The sequence below is a fragment of the Rhinolophus ferrumequinum genome, chromosome 3 (genome assembly GCF_004115265.2).
Source record: "Rhinolophus ferrumequinum isolate MPI-CBG mRhiFer1 chromosome 3, mRhiFer1_v1.p, whole genome shotgun sequence".
Lineage (NCBI taxonomy): Eukaryota > Metazoa > Chordata > Mammalia > Chiroptera > Rhinolophidae > Rhinolophus > Rhinolophus ferrumequinum.
The window spans coordinates 34609517-34621004 of record NC_046286.1 but is presented as its reverse complement, the minus strand read 5'-3'; the positions used below and the strand labels follow the sequence as shown (position 1 = coordinate 34621004).

Sequence of the window (11488 nt, the reverse complement as noted above, 5' to 3'; positions counted from 1 at the left end):
GCCCTCTGTGCTATGGGTTGTAAGTCGTGTAAATTGTTTCAGAAGAGAATGGCTCAAGAGTACCATGCTGTCTTAGTAGTTGCTATTTATCAAATCCTTTTCCTCATATGCTCATATGTAAGAAGAATTGTCACATGGGGAAAGGCCATGAGTCTCAACCTGCTAAAACAGCCTGTACAAGGGCTTCCTGGTACAACAGCTGCTTAGAACCTTGGCTCTGCAAAAGGGGAGCAGTTACCACACAGTCCTCTATAATTCCAGACAAAAGCAAAGCAAGAAGCACAGCATCAACTACCAGCAACAACAAAAAATACCCCAAACTACCTGGCACTTTTATTATCTTGAGCAGCTTTATTCTCTGTACCTCTGTTGAGGTTTTTCAGTTAAAATATCTTCCAAGGTTTCATTACCACTTTCATGGATCCCACTTTATGAAGCAGTAAGCTAGGCTGGCATTCAGGCAGATTTATTTCCTCTTTGCATCTGAAAATTACGTATTGTATTTAAAACAAACATTTCCTGAAACAAGATGTGATTGGGTTTATTTTAATTCAGTGAGTGTGTGTTCCACACTGTTCCAGGCACGTGCTGGGTAAGTGAGCTACACCGTTAAAACATAAGGCAGGAGACTCATGGGAGTTATGGTCTGCTTATTACAAGGAAGCATGTTACTCTGTTTAAGGGATTAAAAAAGACACCTTGAGATTGGAGAATCAACTAAAATGTATTGTCATTGGAACAGACTTTTCTTTATAGGACATGTGCCAAGTTATCCAATTAATGTTGTTTTTTTTAACATGCACATACAAATATAAATAGTACAGAAGGATATAAGATGACAAGTAAAATTCTCCTTCCAAATCCATTTGTATTCATAACTTACTCTCAGACTCTTTTTTTCTCTCTTCCATATTTGGGCATACAGATTTAACTTATTCTTTTTTTTTAAACTTTCTATTCTAAAAAATTTCAAACATAAACAGAGGTAGAGGGAACAGTGTATTGAACCCCAATCTATTATCCAGCTTCAACAATTATCAATAATCTTATTCTATCATATTCCCTATAGTATCTAGATTATTTTGAGGCAAGTTCTAGACATAGTTCATTTGTAAATATTTCCTGTTTAATTTTTATTAATATATTTTATTTTTTAGAACAGTTTTAGATTTATAGAAAAATTGAGGAGATGTTAGAGTTCCATACTAGATCCTCCCATTTTCCCCTATTATTTTTATCCCCTACTATTAAGTGAAATATACGAGTATATTGTTAACAAATATATATTTGTTACAATTCATGAACCAGTGATTACACATTATTATCAAAATCCATACTTTATTCAGATTTCCTTAATTTTTGCCTACTGTTCCTTTTCTGTTCCAGGATCCCATTACATTTAATTATCATTGTCTGGGAGATGAGGGTAAGGGGGATCAAATATATGGTGATGGAAGGAGAACTGACTCTTGGTGGTGAACACACAATGTAATTTATAGATGATGTGATACAGAATTGCAGACCTGAAATCTATGTAATTTTACTAACAATTGTCACCCCAATAAATTAAAAAAAAAATTATCATTGTCTTCTTAGTCTCCTCTTGACTGGCATTTTCTTAGACTTTTATTCGTTTTGCTGAACTTGATAATTTGGAAAAATATTGGCCAAATGTATTACAGGCTGCCCTTCTGCTGGAATTTGTGTCATGTTTTTCTCATGATTAGACTGGGATTATAGGTTTTTGGGAGGAAGATTACAGAGGTCAGGTGCCATTTTCTTTTTAAGTTTTATTTGTACTTTGTGTGTGTGAATTAAGGTCTATACAATTATGTCACCTATGTTCGTTTGTGTATCCACCACCAAAGTCAAGATACGGAATAGTTTCAATACCACAAGGATCCCTCACATTGCCTTTTTTATAACCACAACCACAACCCTAAAATAGACTTGTGCATATATGGAGACTTTGGGGAAGGGAGATGGTTGTGGCTATAAAAAAGGCAACGAGGGATCCTTGTGGTATTGGTACTATTCCGTATCTTGTTTTTGGTGGTGGATACACAAACCGACATAGGTGAGATAATTGTATAGGGCTTAATTCACACACACAAACTACAAATAAAACGGGGGGATAAGGTCTGTATTAATACCAATATCCTGGTTGTAATATTTTACTACATTTTTCAAAATGTTACCATTATGGGAAATTGGGAAAGTGCACAAAGAATCTCTGTATTATTTCTTACAACTGCATGTGAATCTCCAATGATCTCAATGCAATTAAAGAAATTCTATGTAAATTATAGATTAAATACAAAAGGCAAAATAAAGTTTCTAGAAGACGAATGGGCCTTATGATCTCAAGGACAGGAAAAACTTATTATAACAGGACACAAAAAGCACCAACCACAAGAGAAAAAATGGATAAATTAAAGGGCATTGATATTTAAAAACATCTTCAAATGATACCATTAAGAAATTGAAAAGTCAGGGCAGCCTGTTAGCTCAGTTGGTTAGAGTGAGGTGCTCTTAACAACAAGGTTGCCTATTCGATCCCCACATGGGCCATTGTGAGCTGCGCCCTCCACAACTAGATTGAAACAACTATTTGACTTGGAGCTGATGGGTCCTGGAAAAAAACACTTAAAATAATAAAAAGTTAAAAAAAAAAAGAAAAAAAAGTGAAAAGTCAAACCACAGAGCAGATATTTACAACACAAACGATGAACAAAGGGCTCATATTCAGAATATATAAAGAGCTCCAACAAATCAGTAAGAAAACTACAGACAATCCAGTCAAAAAATGGGGAGGGAAAAACGAGTACTTCACAGCAGAATAAAACCATAAAAAGGTGTTTAAGTTTATTCAGGAAAATACAAAACAGAATCACTGTGAGACACCATTACTTGCCCATGAGAATAGTTAAATTTAAGACTGAAAATACCAAGTTTTGCAAAGATGTCAAAAACATGAACTCTCATTTACTGTGTTAGGAAAAGTATGAATGACAAATTTAGAAAATACTTTGGCATCATTTTATAATGTTGAAAAAATGTGTATGCTATGGCTTGGCAATTCTCCTAGGTATAGCTAGCCTCTAGCTAGCTATACACCTATCCCCCAGGAGCTATGCATGTGCATGTACATGGGCAGAGTGCTACAGACTGTACTGCGTTCTTACCCACAATTTGTACGGTTGAAGCTCTACCCATAGTGTGACTCTAGAGAGAGGGCTTAATTAAGGTTAGATGAGGTCATAAGGGTGGAGCCCTAACCTGCTAAAACTGGTGTCCTTACAAGAAGAGGAAGAGACTGGAGCTCCCACTCTCACACTCCTTCCTTTCTCTCAGTGCACACTGAGGAAAGGCCATGTAGGACAGTGAGAAGGCAGCCATCTGCAAGCCAAGGACAGAGGCCTCACCAGAAACCAACCCTAATGACACATTGGATCCTGAATTTTTAGCCTCCAGAACGGTGAGAAAATAAGTTTCTGTTGTTTAAGCCACCCAGTCTGTGGTATTTTGTTATGCCAGCCCTAGCTGACCAGTACAGAAACATATACAAGAATGTTCATTGTAGCATTCATTATAATAGCCCCCAACTGGGAACAACCCAAAAGCCTATCAATATTAGAATGGATAAATAAATTGTGGTATAGTTCTACAATGGAATACTATACAAAAAGGAAAATGAATGAAACATAGCTACAGGCAACAAAATGGATAAATCTCACAAATGAATGTATCCATGCTGAATAAATATAGATGCAAAATCATTCAATATGTATTCTTTTACTTTAACATTCATAAATAAAGCAAAGTGTAAGTATAATATTTAGGAATGAATGCTTAGATAATAAAATCATGAAGAAAAACAAGTAATTACCATAAAAGGACTTTAAAGGAGGGACTTGTAGGGTGCTTGTTGACAGTGGTCTATTTTTTTCAACCGAGACAGTTATTACATAGATGGTCACGTTGTGATAAATTTATTAACCTATACGTTTGTGTTTTGGGCACTTTTCTACTTGTGTATTATATTTCACAATAAAAAAAATTTTAAATATTTCTCGGAACAACAAAGTATCCAGAAAAACCACTTTGCTAGGAACTCATGCTACAACTGTCCTCTCATGTATGTTGTTTATCATTGCAAAAGATTAAGTTTCCTGGGTGCCCATCAACTGAGACCAGTAAAATAAGTCATCTTATTTTAATAAGTCATCATACAAGAGCTGTACACTGGAACACTACTTAGCAGTTTAAAGTTCAGTCCGTAGCACTCTGCCCGTGTACATGCACATGCATAGCTCCTGGGGGATAGATATATACCTAGCTAGAGGCTAGCTATACCTAGGAGAATTGCCAAGCCACAGCACGTATATTTTTTCAACCTTCGAAAATGCCAAAGTATTTTCCAAATTTGTCATTTCTACTTTTTCCAACAGGAAATGAGAGTTCATGTCTTCAAAATCTTTGCCAAAACTTGGTATTTTCAGTCTTAAATTTAACTATTCTCCTGGGCAACTAATGGTGTCTCACAGTGATTCTATTTTGTATTTTCCTGAATAAAATTAAACACCTTTTTATGGTTTTAGTCTGTTGTGAAGTACTCGTTTTTCCTTCCTGGCCCCCAAGTTTTGGTCTCTCATATATAACCTTCTAGAAGGACCTATAACACAGGGAGGGTGGCAGTTTCCAAAATTTGGGCTCTATAGCATCCTACCATGAAGCAAGGAGTGAAAAAGCCTAGTAGACAATGACAAGTTTTGACTTTTTTCTTATTTTTGACTGGAATTGTGTGACACCCATGTGGTGTCACACCTCTGGCAAATCTGAAGCCATGAGGCTGTTAACGAGGGCATCAGGGAAACTTGGGCAGTCCTGCCTCCCCGTGTTGCAGGTTAGGTTCCCTGGGAAGCAGCCTCTGTGAGAGAGATTCACATGCAGTATGCGTATTAGGGACCAACATCTGTGGAGGGGAGGGAAAGGAAGACTGGGTAGAGGGGGACGTTGAGGTATGATAATGCAGGCCCAGGGAGGCCCCAACTGATCCCCTGGGGATCTCTGGAGCTGGAATGGCCCTCAGAGTTGTCCTGAGTTGGCGTGAGAGGGCCAAGCCTTTATTCCCCTACATTGATCAGTCATTGGATGTGGGTCCAGGAATGGAGTGTGACCTTGGGCGAGGTGGCTGTCTTCAGATAAGTCAGTTATACAGGCTTAGAGGAATCTGAGAACTCCAAGATTTTCAGGGGCCTCAACCCAGATGACCCATGCCGTATAGCAAGGTCCCGTTCTTTTCCAAACCGTGCAAAGCAGTTCCCCCTTCATTGGAAGTTTAAGTTTGGAGCTTGGCTACTCTTTTTTGATGAAGGCTTGAGACTCAGCTTTTTTTGCTCTCCTGCTGCAGAAGATGAGAACGTCTTTACTCCCAGTGAGGCCTTCTGGCTTTCACATTTGACTTTCAATTGTGTTAAGTGCACTCAGCCTTGCACTGATTTTTTCTAGAAATTTCACCTGGAAACTTGTTAGAACTACTGATTCAGAATCCACCACTGAATCAGAAACTTTGGGGTAGGATGCAGCAATCATGTGTTTTACCAAGCCCTCCAGGTGATTCTGATGCATTCTACGGTTGAGAATTATTGTTTTAAGTTAGAGCGTCAATCAAGCTTAGCAGTAGCCACCTAATTCTGTTGTCATTGTAGTTCCTTGATATTGTACACTATCTAAAATGACTAGTGATGACCCTGTGCCAGAGGCTGGCTGTGCTCCAACAACCAACAGAGATGGTTGGTTCTCATTACTAGCCAGGCAGTAGTCATCCAGCTCCACGCCCCCAACCTATTGTCTGTATTTTGGGACCACTCCTGACATAATTATCGCAGGTTAAGTTTTGTAGGAAACAGATTTTGAGATGGTGGTAGCATGTAAGGATGTTTATTAGGGAGTGCTCTTGGGAGCAACATCTATGGATGGGGAGAAGGAAGCAGGACTGTGTAGAGGGAGAAATGGAGCTTAGATGCAGGCCAAGTGATAGATGAGCCTCTACCCCGACCCCACACTGGCCTCACTGGAACAAAGAAGACCTTTCATATTTATCCTGAGTTGTGAGGTATCCAGGCCTTATACCCCCACCTGGATCAGGCATTGGATGTGGGGTGCCATGGGAAGGGGCCATGTCCTCCTCAGTGAGGCCAGGCCCGTACTGCTGACAGCTGAGGGCTTTCTGCCTCAAGTGCTCCCTTAAGCTGCGGCTGATTCCAGACAGGGGCAGGGACAGGCTTGATATCACTAATAGAGCCTAGAAAAGCAAGGTTTATGTTGGGCCATTCACGAGAGATTAGATAAGTTTTCGCAAGCAGGAGGAGGAATGTGGGAAGGTGAAAGCATCATATGGTTCTTCAAAAGGTTTACATACTGCTCTTTGTTATGAGAAGTTCTGCATGCTCATCTTTGTAATCTTTCTTTAGACAATAGAAGAGGCATGGCGTTCAGTGCTGTAATTGATAAATGAAAAGTTGATCTTGTGAGTGACACTGTCCATTATTTCAGGTATAAATGAGGGAAGATGGTCTCTTCCTTCTCTTCATAGTTCTGAATTTTGATACAGTTCAAGGAAAGAAATTCTCAAGAGCAGAGAGTGGGAAATCAGTGTGGGTAACATCTAATTATTACCAATATCTTATGTGAACTATTCATGGGACGTTTTTGGACATCCTCTGAAATATTTGTCAGAGTTCTGAATTTTTCCTTTACTGCCAAAAAAAAAAAAAAAATTTTCATTTAAGACTAAGCAAGGAACAGGGTCTCTTAGTCCCTGAGACATTCTGGTGTGATCTGGCTGCAGGATAAGGCTGGGAATAAGTGCAAAATTCTCACTGGCTACTCAAATAAATGGGTTGTAAGTTGTACCATCTTGAGTAGACATTCTTGCTGAATCATGTGGATAGATAAGATTAACGTTTTTCTTTGTCTTTTCCCTTTCTAAATATGGTTATCTACAGGAAATTTAAAAAGAAATTGGAATGCTTTAGAAAAAACCTAAAAAACTCTGAGGCAAAAAGCCATTCATTTTACCTTTATGAAACTTGCTGGAATGTAATTGAGATAAGATTGCACCCCAACTGGTGGCTAACTTTGGGATCTGCTCTTGGAACTAGGAATTGACCAAATTTGGAAATACCATTCTCTTAAAAATAATAATAGAGGAAAAATCATAATAAGCAGATAAAAGGTCATGGAGGCCGAATCCTGAGAGTCCTGTACAGTCTTTGTCAGGGGTTTTTGTGAGATTATTGCCAAGGCTTTAAAAGAAGAAAAATAAAATGTAACTAGTTGTCTTTCAGTGGCAAAACAAGCCCTATAGAAATTTAAAGAGAGAGGGGTATTTATAATGCAAAGTAACAGAAACAGTTCTTCATAGGTAGTCCTGAAAAGGAGAAGGTCAGAAGTGGTGAAGGAGCCTGATACCCAAGAAAGAGGGCAGCTGTGACAGCAGACCTGGAGTTTGACATCTAAGCCTGGCAGATGAGACTGCTGTCATCCCTCAGTGTTTCCGGAGTTCCAGAGAGGAATACCTGGGTGGCTGGAAGGGGGTGGGGTGGGGGAGAATTGTTGACCTTTCCTTGTACTGCAGTTATCAAAAAGAATGAAAACAAATGAGGTAAGCATTCAGCTCCACAAAATAGGGAAAACAGAATAATCTTAAGGAAACCAAAAGCAAGGAATCAAATGGTTAAAGCAGAAACCAATGGAATACAAAAACCAAAAGCTGGTTCTTTAGCAGGGTAAACTAGGTGTGGGTAAATGGGTATTCTCTGTACATTTTTCTGTAAATCTAAAGCTATTCTAAAAAAGCTTATTAAAAAGAAAAAGTAGGAAAATTCTGGCGAGACTTACTGAGAAACAGAAGATACAGAGGGGTGAATAATGACAGGGATTAAAAAACAATTAGACCCCTACCCCACAGCCTGGGGCTCTGTGCTACCCAATGGTCAACGTGGACCTCAACAAGGACCACAAGGTGGCCTGGACCGTGAGCAAGCCGAGACACAGCCTCTGCTGCAGCGCCTCTGCAAGCTCACCAAGGTCCTGTGGGACATGACGGGGAGGTGTCAGCTTTGCTGAGTGTGAGCAGTGCGCCATGGGGCTGCTCAAGGTCTCCAAGGGCAAGTGGACTCTCCAGTTCATCAAGAATAGGGTGGGGACGCACATCTGTGCCAAGAGTAAGAGAGGAGCTCAGCCCAGTCCTGGCCGCCAGGAGGAAATCAGCTGCCATATACTGAGCCCCCTACCCACTCTGTGCGTATAGAACCTTTTCAGGAAAACAAACCATCAAAAAACACTTAGACCATTCAAAAATCTTAATATCAATGGCAACCAGACTTCACTGTATGAGATTTTCAAAGGGCTAAGAGAATAATAGTCAACTGAGGATTATGTATGTAGAAAAATTATCCTTTAGGAACATGGATGAAATGATGGCATTGTTTTGGGGCCGAGGGGGTAGAGGGTGGGGAGTAAGAGTTTACCATCTAATAGGCCTCATGAGTGGAACTTTTAAAGGATATGGTTTAGGAAGAATAAAAATCCCAAACCAGAGTTTCCAGGGAAAATGGCAGATGGCACAGATCTATCTAATTTCACTCCATTTCAAAACCAACCAATTAGGTGATTTCCAGCTGTTAGCTGTTAGTACACACAGACCCAGGGAATGGTCCGAGGACTGAAAATCTATGTCTAAGCAAAGGGCAGGGAAAGACTGAAAAAAGAGGCTGGCCAGTCCAGTCTGGCATCTGAACCTGAAGTAATTGTCAGTGAACCAGAATGTACAACCTCAGCTGGGCTGAGATGGAATACTTTTATTTATGGTAATGCTCAGAAAAAATAAATAAAATTATTTAATCCAGGAAAGCTGTCTTATTTTATATAGATTATAAGAATAATGAAGAAACACATACTGATGCTTTTGTTATAGTCGTGTAATAAATTTCATACTCACTGATGATATAATAATAAATACAGTACACTTTTTAACTAAAAGCTAAGGAGAATGGAATCAGTTTGTCATCGATGTTTCAACATTTAAGCATTCGATTTATAAAGCTTGTTTTACATTAATGAAACAATTTTTCAAAATTAGTACTAATGAAAGAATAAACAGGAATGTTATTTCTTACCTACAAAAGCTCCCTGGGCCATTAAAGAGCCTACCCACTCTGTCACGCAGGGTGGCATGTGGGGTCTCTGGTCCCGCTCCCCACATAAGAGTGCAGGACATGGTGAGGCCAAAAAGGAACACCCACGGAGTCATAGACAGGGGAGTCATACCACTATATTCTCGCTGGCAGCTGGGTTGGAGACACAGGAAGCAGGAGCCACATGATCTGTAAATTGCCGTCCGCTTTTCTGCCAAGTAACCAACCCCACTTGCTAGCTGCAATCCGCTGTGCTAACTGCAATCCGCGTTTGTCAGCCACCATCTTCTTGCTAGACCCCCAGTTTCTGCTAGCGTAGCCACGGCAGTTATATTAGTAGCCAATGGCTCACTGGTTACAGCTGATGGCCAACTAGCCACAGCTGATGGCCATCCAATCACAGTTGATGGCCATTTACTACCTGAGCCTGCACCTTTCCACGTGAGAGCCTGGAAACTTCACTCCTGGCTCTGTCCCCACACACATCTACCTAGTACAAAACACTATGAAAAGCAGAACTGATCTTTTGTAATGCTTAGCCTTTTCCCATCTTGGACCAAGCAAAGAAGCTTTTGTCGATCATCAATACTACTCCCTATATATGCATACATCTTTTAAAAATCTACTTATTGTAATTCATGTTTGTGCAGAAGGTCGGTCGAGCACCGACAACACTTGTTTCCCCTGAGTCAAGGAGCCAAGGCAGGATTCAGACTGGGTCTCTCAGGCCAAGCCTCCAGACCCAGCCCCACACCCTGCACCTAGGTAATCACAAAGATCACCCTGTCTTGGAAACAGGTTCCTGGACAGTCTTATGACCTATTTCCAGTGACTGCGTGGCTTCATCCAGTCTGCTCATCACCATAGCAGAGAAGAAAGCACTGGAATGAACATTCTCTCCTTCAAGATACTTCATGGTTTCGTCTGAGCATCACCTCTATGTTTGCTACTATCACTAGACCCATTTTATAGGTGAGGAGACTGAATGAATAGTTTGTCAGTATGCTTAACTCCTGGGTGGAAGGTGGGGTGGGAAGAAGATCCTGCTGGGCAATCTGCATTTTTACAGTGTTCCTGGGTTCATTCTGAGAATCACTGAGTACAGGACTTCCCAGGCTGGAGTTCTTTCTTATTCAGTGGGGGTCATGGAATCCTCCCCAACCTGAGATGGGCAGACCGGTGGGAAGGGGCTGAGCTAGGACTTCCTTAAACGTCTTCCTTGGGTTTTCTTGCTGCCTCCTATAGTGCCTTACCCTGGAGACCCAGGAATCCTAGTGTCCCAGGATGTGTAGAAACCCTTGTCTTGTGGGAGGGGTATGGTGGAAGTGAAAGATCCCTCAGCACAGCGTAGATCTGCAGCACCAGAATCTTGGCACAGTAAGCTCCTTACCTCCGTACCGTTTCCTTCGGGATTTTGCAGTCAAGATATGAATTAGCTGTTTGGCACGCTTCCGGACCAGGGCCTCCCCATGGTATTGATTTCAACCTTGCCCTCAGGGTCTGGCTGTGCCATCTGGAGGACTTTAAGCTCCTGTTCGAATGCTGAGCGAAGGACTCTGTTTGGACCTGTTGTAGAATGGAGGGTTTCTAGGGATTAGGCGGGATGGGGCAAGGCTAGGTGGAGTGGGGAAGGATGTCACTGAGCTCCTGGCCTGCAGGATACTGGGCACTGCCTTAGGTCTGCAGTGGGTGGCTCGGGGTGGGTACTGGAGACCACGGTGGGGCCGGGTGGTGAAGATTCCAGTGTTCTCGCTGAATACCTTTTCCAGCAGACACGCTTCCATGTGAAGCACTGAGGATTTCAGAAAAGTACTTAAATCTAAATCTGTATGGAAAAGGGGCCATTTCCTGGAATGGAAACTCTTCCTCTTGGTTTTTGGGCTGTGCAATCTGTTCAGGATCATCCTTAGGCTGGGTGCCATCACTTGTATCCTGGCTGGGATCTGAAGGAAGAGGAAAACCCCATGTAGATAGGGGCAGGATAAGTCTGCTCACAGTTCGGCCAAAGCTCCAGGTTAGTTCCTTTCGTATGCCCCGCCCCCTCCAGGGGCACTCGCTCATTGGCGCCCTCACCCTGCAAGCCAATACAGGCTCTCAGTGGTGCCTATTGCCAACCTCCAGTCAGCCCATTTGGTGGTCTCCCGGTTAAGGGTGGAGGAACCTAGATTGGATCAGGTCTTTGAGTTCCATTTGATTCCCCAATAATAAGTGTTACAAAACTGGGAGCTTATGAAAGACACACTGCTCACCAACATTAGGTATAGTTCAGAGACTCATGTCCCCGC

At 41.4% G+C, this 11488-nt stretch overlaps 1 pseudogene; it reads right to left on the bottom strand.

Moving 5' to 3' along the window:
- Positions 1 to 9981: 9981 nt before the first annotated feature.
- On the bottom strand, positions 9982 to 11264 carry LOC117020644 (uncharacterized; annotated as a pseudogene).
- Between the last annotated feature and the right edge of the window lie 224 nt (positions 11265 to 11488).